General features: G+C 42.9%; 1 protein-coding gene across 1 annotated transcript in view; it reads right to left on the bottom strand.

Annotated features, from left to right (window-relative positions):
- Positions 1-7,565, bottom strand: part of CDH3 (cadherin 3) — an 83,796-nt gene extending 76,231 nt beyond the window's left edge. Inside the window, exons 1-2 of the mRNA XM_015587650.2 lie at positions 7,244-7,565; positions 2,868-3,037 (exon numbers count right to left, since the gene is read on the bottom strand). The gene's annotated coding sequence lies outside the window, so the exon portion shown is untranslated. The remainder of the gene's footprint in view (positions 1-2,867; positions 3,038-7,243) is intronic.
- Between the last annotated feature and the right edge of the window lie 2,251 nt (positions 7,566-9,816).

Raw genomic sequence — 9,816 nt, 5'->3', positions numbered from 1 at the left:
ACTAAATAAATAATAGCTATGATTGAAGTCTCCTATGTGCCTTTCCTTACTCCAACTCTCTCTTGTGCCCCAAATATCACTCTCTAAATATAGTGTTGATCATTCCTATACATGGCTTTATATTTGGTCCATACGTATCAATAAACGACTTCTAGCACTGTTTTTCAGGTTTTAGATATATATGCAAAAGACAAATCTAATATATTGTCATAATGTTATTGTGTCATAATATATCATATATATTGATAAATATATCATGGTATTAGTGGTAAAGCAATTGTCTCATAATTTGCTTTTCACTTGTTATTTCTGAGATTTGTCCAGCTCAGTGTGATTTATGAGGCTCTACTTCATTCTTTTTTCACTACTATATAAAGTTCATAGCATGACTATATTACAATTAACATATTACTTTAAAAATAACCATGCCATTATGCTCAAAATTATCAGTAATTTCTTAATATTATCTAATACCTAGTCCATATTAAAATATCCCCAACTGTATCAAATATGTCTTTTTACAATTATTTTATTCAAATGAAGTCCATCCAATGTATTTGGCCATTATGTCTTTTAAATCTCTTTTATTCTAAGTCTTTTCTTCTTTTTACCCCCATACCATAGAATTGTTGGAGAAACTGGACTATTTGTCTCATGTCCTGGATTTAGCTAGTAGCTTCGTGTAGTGTCTTGATCGGATTCAGTTTTTAAGTGAGGGGGAAAAGGAGAGAACAGAAAACTGTTGCATGTAGCTCAATGATCAAACTCACCAATATGGTATAAATCTACGTGATGGGCCTCTTGATATGATGTAATGCTAAATAGATAACATGGCCTATGTAATATTTTACCAAAAGGGACTTATCTAATTAGGAAGAATAAACAGAACAAAGTCAGATCATGGGATCTTTTAAAAGATAACTTGTGTGGACCATTCAAAAATGTCACGAAAGAAAAAATTAGGTGAACACTGATCGGATGCTGGATCATAAACAACGCTACGGCTATACAGGATATAACTGAAAAAACTGGAGAAATCTGACTATGAAACTGTATGAGAGATAACATTATATCACGTCGAGTTTCTTAGGTGTGATAACGGCATTGTGGCCGTGTGGGAGAATTCCTTGATATTCAGGGTCCACAGGTAACTCGCAAGTGGTTCAGCCAAAAAATAAAAAGGTGTGTGTGTAAATAATCTGGCAAAGTGTATTGACAATTGGTGAATCAAGATGAGAGGTATAAGGGTGTCTGTTGTGTTTTTAAAACGTTTGTTGGTTTAAATTTTTTTTAAATAAAAAGTTGTGAGCAAAAGAACACTTTGCTGGCAGAGCTATTAGGCCCCTCCTGCATCACACTGGGGCACTTCCAATTTGTAGGTCTCACCATTGCTGACTCTGATTTCCCCTATTTGTCGTGTGCTCCAAATCTCTTCCCCTCGGGGTGCAGGAACGTGGGTGGAGGCCCAGAGAGCCTGTACTTCATCATGCTGATGCTGTGAAATTCCAGCATCATTTAAAGGAGGGAAGGAAAAGAAGGAAGAGATGGAGAGGAAGGCCAGCAACAAGGCTCCGCTGGTGCAGGCTCTGCCGCCTCCAAGATTCCCTCTGTGATCAGGCACTGCCTCCTGGTGGCCACCGGCACGCATGCAGCGTCCCCGCCAGGAGTAGGGCATCGTCCTGCAGCCTTCACTCTAGCCAGGATGCACCCATAGAAAGGACCCCCCACAGGCCAGCGCTCCTACAATCCCAGCCTGTTCACCATCTTAAAGAACATCAGCTAGAGCCCAGCACGGTGCAACTTGCTTTACAGATACTAGCTCACTTAATCCTCACATCAGCCATAATTGGTGGGATTATGGTAGCCCCCATTTCAAAGCCACAAACTAAAACTCAAAGAGGGGAGGTGACATGCCAAAGACTGCACAGCTAATGTCACATCTTCTAAGTACAGGTCCAATGCTGTGCCCACTACAGCCCAGCTGCTTCCAAGTCTGAAACGTCTATCATGCTATGGGCCATGCACTGTGCAATGTATTAACTCATTTAATCCACAACAGCCCTAGGGGTATAGGTTCTATTAATATGGCCATTTTACAACTGAGAAAACTGAGGTACAAAAGTTTTTAAGAAATCTGCCCCAGGTGACTCAGAGGAGTATTGACTGGGGAAAAGCACTGAGGATCATTGGAATTGTCTGTTTTTTCAGTTCATAAATGTTTACGGAGTACCTCCTAGGTGCAGGACCCTTAACTAAGACATGAATGTTCAGCGAGGAGACAAAACAATGCTGTTAAGTTGAAAAAATGACAAAAATGCAAAGAGCAAACCTAATCTATTTACAAAAATGCATTCCTGAAAATAAGATCCTCAACAAGGAGAATACAATGGTTTTAAGATCAGTCAGAAATAAAAGTAAATGTAAACTACTGCTCTCTTCTGGGGAAGAGGGCGAGTTGAAGTGAATGTAAACATTTTCACTGCAACCCACCAACAGAAGTAACACACTGGCAATTCTAATTTAAAACTTGGCTGAATATTTACTTCAAAGGAAAAGTGAAAGAGGGCGCTGCCATTCTCCTAAGAAATGCAGACGTATTAAAATTCCTACTCCTAATAAACATTTAAGCACACCACCTGCAACCAACTCCTTTGCTCCAAGCTTCTGGACCTGCCTTCCAGGAAGCAGGCACGCCGGTGCTCAGCTCCCTCCCAAGGTCTAAGAAAGTCCAGTCATCGCGCTCTTGCCACCTACCCTTTCCCTCCCTCTGGTGCCTCTGGGCCCCCACTCCTCTCCCACGCCAGATTTCTTAGAAAGCCCAGACTGGGGTCCACAGGGCTTCTGTCAGAGATTCACGCCTTCCTCACCTTGGCAAGACCCTAGGGTGAAGTAGCCCTCTGGGGAGGCCTGGTTTAGGGCACAAACACGCTGTGTGCTCGCTGTTGTTGGGACTGGAGTGCCAGGACTTTCTTCTGAGCAGTGCCCCTTCACCAACATACTTTCTTTTCCACTTAGTTAAACAAGATGCTTACAATAACTGTAGAAAAAATGAAGAACACAAGGTTTTCTTTTCATTCTTTTTAAAAACCACTTTATTAAGGTATGATTGACATACAAAAAGCTGTACATACTTAATGGATACAACTTGAGTTTGAATATCATTTTCATTCTTCCCATCTTTGCTACTATTTTGGTCTATATGCTCTATGAAATGTTGTCTGGACATATTTAAGAAACAGATATAGCTGGAAAAATTGGCTAAAAGTGTGAACTAACTGGAGAAGAGTATCGACTGAAAAACAAAACAAACAAAGCATCCCATTAAAGTAGCTGTATTTTTGTTAAAGTGGTTCTCAAAGTGCAGTCCCTGGACCAGCAGTGTCAGCTTCATCTGGGAACTTTTTAGAACTGCAACTACTCTGGACCAGATCTACTGAATCACATAATAGCAGGCTGGGGTCCAAAATCTGTTTTAACCAGCACTCCAAGAGATTCTGATGCATATTCAAATTTGAAAACAACAACTACTACTACTACTATTACTACCGCCACCACCACCACCACCACACGATGAACAAACCTATTAATTCGGTGATTATTTAACCAAAGGGTAATGAGTCCCATGCCAGCTCTGGGCTCAGAAAAATCCCAAGATTCCCTAGCCATAACAATAGCGACCTGTATTTAAGAAATAACAGCAGGAGGAGCCTGGAGAATGCCTGGTGTGGGGGCACAGTTTTCCCACCCAACGGCTCTCCCTGAGGTAACAAATAGTATGAACTAGAGGCATCCAGATGGGTTGGAAAATGGTGGTGGGGGGTCCCTTAATCACCTTCCCCGAAAAGTGTTTGTGTGGTGAAATTAGAAAATAAACTGAAAGTGGAAAAGGACCAAGAATGTTCTTTCCTGACAGGTGATTCAGACTGGCTGGTGGTGGGAGTGGATGTACATGCAAGAAAAGGTTCCTGTAACTTGTGCAGGATCTCCATCAACTGAGCACCCTTGAGCTCCCAGGAAGGGCCCCCTGGGGGTGTTTTTCTGGCTCCAATCCCTCTTTTTCCATCCCTTTCTGCTCTCCTCTTGGACTCCTCTCTCTGACCCTTTTTCTCCATCTTTCGCTTTTTACTCCCCTCCTCCACTCCACCACCAGCATCCAGGTCTCTAGCTGCTGACTCATCAGCATGGAGGACACATAGGTCACCACTTCCTTATATGCCCATGGGACATCTGGTTCCCTACTGACACCTTAGGACCTCAGTGGTAGGGCAGGGACTTAGCGGGTAGAGAAGGGTGTGAAGAATCCTGCTGGTCCTGGAAGGAGAGGTGATCCATAAAGCTCCCCAATACGTATGCTATTTTGTCCCACAAAAAGGCCTCAGGCCCCAATCTTCTTGGCAGGCTTGCCAATGTTGTTCTGATGTGTTACTGGGTCTTTGGGTCAGTGGAGCTACCCCCACCCGAGTTGGACCCCTGCACGGGGAAATGCCACTGACCTGGCAACCTCTGGGGAGTGTCACACACTAAGAGGAGAAGCGAATGAGTGTCCCTTTTCTCTCCCTGCCTTTGGTCATTTCCTTGCTGGGCTCCTGCCCCTTTGCTGCTCACTCAAACTCTTGTTAGTACAGGGACTATTTGGGGGCAGAGGTGTGGCAGATCACACCCACCCCTTTCCAGAAGCTGTAGAGGTCCTTCTAGGTCAGATTGGGGATGGTGAGGCAGTGTCTGTGCCTGTGGAATCTTGGGATTTTTCTGAGCCCAGAGCTGGCATGGGACTCATTACCCTTTCGTTTAAACCAGGGTAACCTTTCCACTGACCCCTCAAATGGAGTCAAAATACCCACTGTAACTCCTCAGCTGGATGGGAAGTCTCCAGGGCAGCTCTCTCAAATCTGGCAGCAATTATGGGTCTTGAGGGGGCCCCTCACATGTTCTTGCTCATCCTCTGAATTAAAACTTTTTATTCTATTCTATCCATTAGCTTAGATAACTCCTGTGGGGTTTATTTTTTTTATTATAGTTGACATACAATATGTTAAAGGTGTGCAACACAGTGATTTGACATATACTTTATGATATGATCACAATAAGTCTAGTAACCACCTGTCTCTTTACAAAGTTATCAAGATAGATTGACTATACATTGTTTTATTTTTACCATTCTTCCAGTGTTTACGCTCTGAAGGTATTTTTTCTTTAGCTGCTTTTAATGCTTCCTTTGTTTTTCAATCATTGTACAGCAATGTCCCTAGGTATGGTCAACTGCCTCTCTAGGAAAGGAGGCACCCAGAATGTTGGGCTTATCGCAATGAGCTTCCCTTCTCTCTGGCATCTTGATTCCTCAATTCCCGGCTGTCTTGGCAGCTCTTCAATGCCTTCAAATAAATTTGCATTTTATCCAGCTTTTCTAGCTATTTCTAGCAGGAGTGTTAGTTTATGACAAGCTACTTTTATAGCTAGAAATTAAGTATCACTGTCTTGGTTTTTAATTCTGTATGTTTACACTTACAAATAATGTTGTTTTATACAGTTAATTATTTAATTTATACAGTTTGCCACTTTCTTTGAGTTGTATTTTCTTGTGTCTCTATCTTTCTGGGATCATTTTATATGAAATAGAGCCTTTAGAATTTCCTTTAGTTAGGGTCTGCTCATGATGAAATTACAGTTTTAGTTGTATAAAAGGGACTTGTGTCCCCATCCGTGAAAAATGTTTACTATATAAAGAGTTCTATGTAAGCAGATATTTTCTTTAAGTACAATAATTTCATTCCTTATTCGCATGGCTTCCATTGATGCTACTGAGAAGTCAGATGTTACTTCTTTGAAGTTAATGGATTTTTTTCCCTAATTGCTTTTAAGATTTTATTTACTTTTTATGTTCTACTGTTTCACCATGATTTATCTAGTTATGGACTTATTTTCATTTATCCTCTTTGAGTTTGGGCTTCTTGAATCTGTAGTTTAGAATGGCTTTCATCAGTTCTGGAAAACTCTTGGCCATTAAGTCTTAAAATATTTCTTATAGCTTTTCCTTTATTTTCTTTCTGGGAATCTGATTAAATTTATGTTGGGCTCTCTTACTCAATAGATTAATGTGTTTTACTTTGCCTTTTGTACTTTCCATCTCATTGTCTCCGCCCATTAGTTTCTGAACAATTTCTTCTCACCTTTATACCAGTTTGTTAAATCTCTGCTTATTTGCTGTTAAACACAGTTTAATTGGCTATTTTAAAAATTGTTCTATTTGGTAATCTGCTATGTCAAGTTTTCAAGCTTTCTTGTTTTTGCAGATATTTTCAAACTTGTCTTTTAAATTCCTTTAAAAATACTAAGAATTGCTACATTATACTTTTTCTCTGATACTTTCAGTATCTGAAGTATTTGTGTCTCTATTTATTGTCTGTTAATTCTGCATGTTCTCTTTCATGTTGTTTCCTTGTCTATCTGGTCACCTTTGAGAATGTGCTAGAAGTTACTAAAAAATAGGGTGTGTGTGTGTGAATACTTTGATGTCTGAAATAATACCTTTCTCTAAGGATCATTTTCATTTACTTTTGTCAGGCACCTGGGCCAAACACTAGTTTGGTCAATGCTGTAGATTCTGAAGGCTCAGGTTCTCTATTCTGCCAAGAAAAACTCAATTTGGGAGACATGGCAATGCCAGGGCTTGTTCCTCCCAGTTCAACATTTTCTTGAGGGTGTCTTCATTTGGGGTCCCAGTTCAAATGTGGGGTGATTAGTCAGCCTCCCAGCTTTCAGCACTTTTTTACTTGTACCCCTCATACTGCAAGTCCACCAACCTTACACCTGGGTATCACAGGTGTCTTTCCTTCAGCAAATGCCTTTAAGCAAAGGCAGCTTTGAGTGCAGGGATTATGAACTCAGTCTCCCACTTCTCCAAGACTTTGATCCCTAATTCTTCATTCTTCTGTTAGCTCTTTGAAATGTTTTTTTTCAACATTTCATCCAACTTAAGCTATTTCTATGGAAGAGCTGAGGCTAATCACTTGGACCACCATTACTGGGAGCGTAACCCAGTAATGGTTCATTATCCTCCCTCCAGCCTGCCCGCACAGGCCCTTTCCAGTCCCAAGGAAGGGAGCTGAAGGGAGGAGAGGAAGAGATGGTGTCACTGTTTTTACGACCTTGTTTTGGGGGAGTAGAAACTTATACTGTATTTCTCAGAAAAAGCCACACTTTTTCAGAGAGAAGAGCTATGATTACCTGGAGTTTCTCCACTTACCTAGATAATCTCATACGCTTCAATTTATCCCAATTTTGTCCAGTAGGTCACGTGATAGGAGCTAACCGTATCTAGCCACCCGGCAAAGCGCGAAAGAAGAGGGGAGGAGTTGGCCTGAGGTGTTCTGGCCTTGGGGCACCAGCAGCAGTTGGCGGCCGCTGGACGATAGCCTCGCACTGACAGCAGGACGCCGGGGAGAGACAGCGTCCTCTCAGAGGGAAGCGAACACCGAGCGCGGAGAACACACTGGAACCAAGCATCCAAGTACAAGAAGCGAGCCGAGCAAACACCGCCCAGCGCCCGCGTCGGGGGCGGAAGAGATCAGGCCGGAAGCGGAAGTGCATCCCGCCAAGGCTTTCGGGCAATATATTCTCCAGTCGCGCCAGGTTCCGAGCACTCAGAGGAGGCTCCTTTCGCGCGATTGTGTACGGCGCTTGGCGGACCGCGTTATTAAATGTTGGGGGAAGCGGTGGCCTTCCTTTGACACCTCTTTAATGCGCACAACTGGGACTTAACTGCTAATTCTAAATTTGGTGGTACAAATCTTTCCAACTGCTGTGGTGCCACCATTAAGAGGCCTCTCCCGCCACGCTGTCCAGCCCCTCTTTAGGATCCCCTAACCTGAGGAAAAACAATTTTGTGCTTACTTACGGTTATTAAAATTTAGTATAGTCCAGTTTAAAACTCCAAACTCATAGCTTATTTTTAGATGCCCGCATGCCCGGCCTGCTTCACTGAGCGTCGGTCGGGTGAGGGCGAAGGAGGAGGAGGGTGTCTGTCCTCTGGGGTAGTCCTGTTCAGCCTGGGGCCGGTGGCCTGTTCTGACAGGGCGGTCCCCTCACAGGGACATGAGCGGCTGTCTGGGGGCTGCATGCATCTTCTCCCAGTTCTGTGTGTTCATTCACAGTGGGACAGCGTAGTTTCTCCTTTGGCCACTTCGGTCCTCGCCTCTGAGCCCTCTCCTGGTGGGTCGTCCCCTAGTTTGGCTGGGCAGCCTCTGGGAGACAGCCCTAAGGCTTCTGCCACCCTGTGTCTTCCTTCCTCCCTTCCGGGAACTCCAGGCACAGGGTAAACATATGTCCCGATTTTAGAGCACAGGCTCAGCTTCCCCGTCTGGTTAGCTACCCCTCCATTCTTAGGAGTCCGGTTCTGGATAATCAGTTATGTAGTTGCCCTATCCATGATCAACAGAAATCCTGTCTTGTGATCTCTGGCAGCAAAGAAAAACATGGAGTTGTCCTATCCTTCCTAGGCACAACACAAACGCGGGACCTTGTCAGGCTTCCATGCTCAGCTGCTATGGGCTACTCTAGCAGCTCCTCCCTTCAGAAATCTCGTCAGTTGTGGGCATCTGTTCCTGTCAATTCCTTTCCACCCCCTTACCACCGCACACACTCCTCAGGGGTAGACAGCAAGGGTGGAGGCAGCCCCAAAGTGGGCCTGTGGTTTCGCTGAGGATAGACACCCAGCTCTAGTGACTTCGGATGTCCACAGTATCTCCAGCCATCCTCTTGGTGCCTGAGTCCTCAAGTCCCATAGGGAGGGAGAGGCCTCACCCCAGGACCATAAGGCCCTTCTCCTCTGGATCTGACCCTTGTTGCATGGTTACATGTCAATGGGGCACAGGAGTGCAAGACTGTGCTAGTCTCACACCTCCTAGTGAGTCCTGTGGCACCCCTTAGACTATAGGGGTACATGACATTTTGTTTTCACCTTTGAGGCTTTATCAGCAATTCCAAGCCAAAGTCCTGTGACATGTCTTAACTTTTGAAAATGAACATTAAAATTCAAGAACAATTGGTAATTGCTAGTTTCATAATGCACATAGTAAAACAAAAATCCCATTGGTTATTACAACTAATACTTATCATAGCACAATAAAATATATTTGAAGTCAGAATTTCTTGGTTCCTTTATCGATTAAAATGTGTTTGTACAAAAAAGTGTTTTCCCAAAATTACAGGGTTTTCACTGAAATTTATTAGCAAAAATTCTCTCCTTCTACTAAGTCCCGCAAATAATCACTTAGGTTATCTACAGGAAGCCCTTTGCTTCCCTGCTCTCCCTTTTTAATTGGTCCCCGAAATAGCATTTCTAGAGTGGAAATGACATTACTTGATCCTGACAGTGCTAAGACCTCTCTCTTCTTTCTTGGACTTAGATCAGCTTCTCCCCTTGGGAGCATGAATGCCTATTTTTCCTTTCCCTGAATCCTTTAGGCATGCTAGATGTACAAGACAGACGGGCTCATACCCCGAGGAGAACCAAGCAGATGGCTTTGTGGGAGGAGGGACCAGATACGAGCAAGGAGGTCGACTTTGACTGTAAAAGATTTTAAACATTCAGAGAGGCATATACAATAAACACCTCTGCATCACACTTTTAACAAATGTTAATCATGCCATATATATATATATATTTTTTTTAAATGACACTTTAAGCCTTCTTATCCCTCTCCCTTCTAGTTCCTGAGGAAACCACCATTCTGAAGCTGATATTTTAATACTTTCCTACTTTTACTTCATGAATTAAAAAAAAAAATAGGTATCATGTTTTTGTTGTTGTTGTTTTTA

This window comes from Pteropus alecto, unplaced genomic scaffold, assembly GCF_000325575.1.
Source record: "Pteropus alecto unplaced genomic scaffold, ASM32557v1 scaffold42, whole genome shotgun sequence".
NCBI classification, from domain to species: domain Eukaryota; kingdom Metazoa; phylum Chordata; class Mammalia; order Chiroptera; family Pteropodidae; genus Pteropus; species Pteropus alecto.
This window is presented reverse-complemented; position numbering and strand designations above follow the sequence as displayed.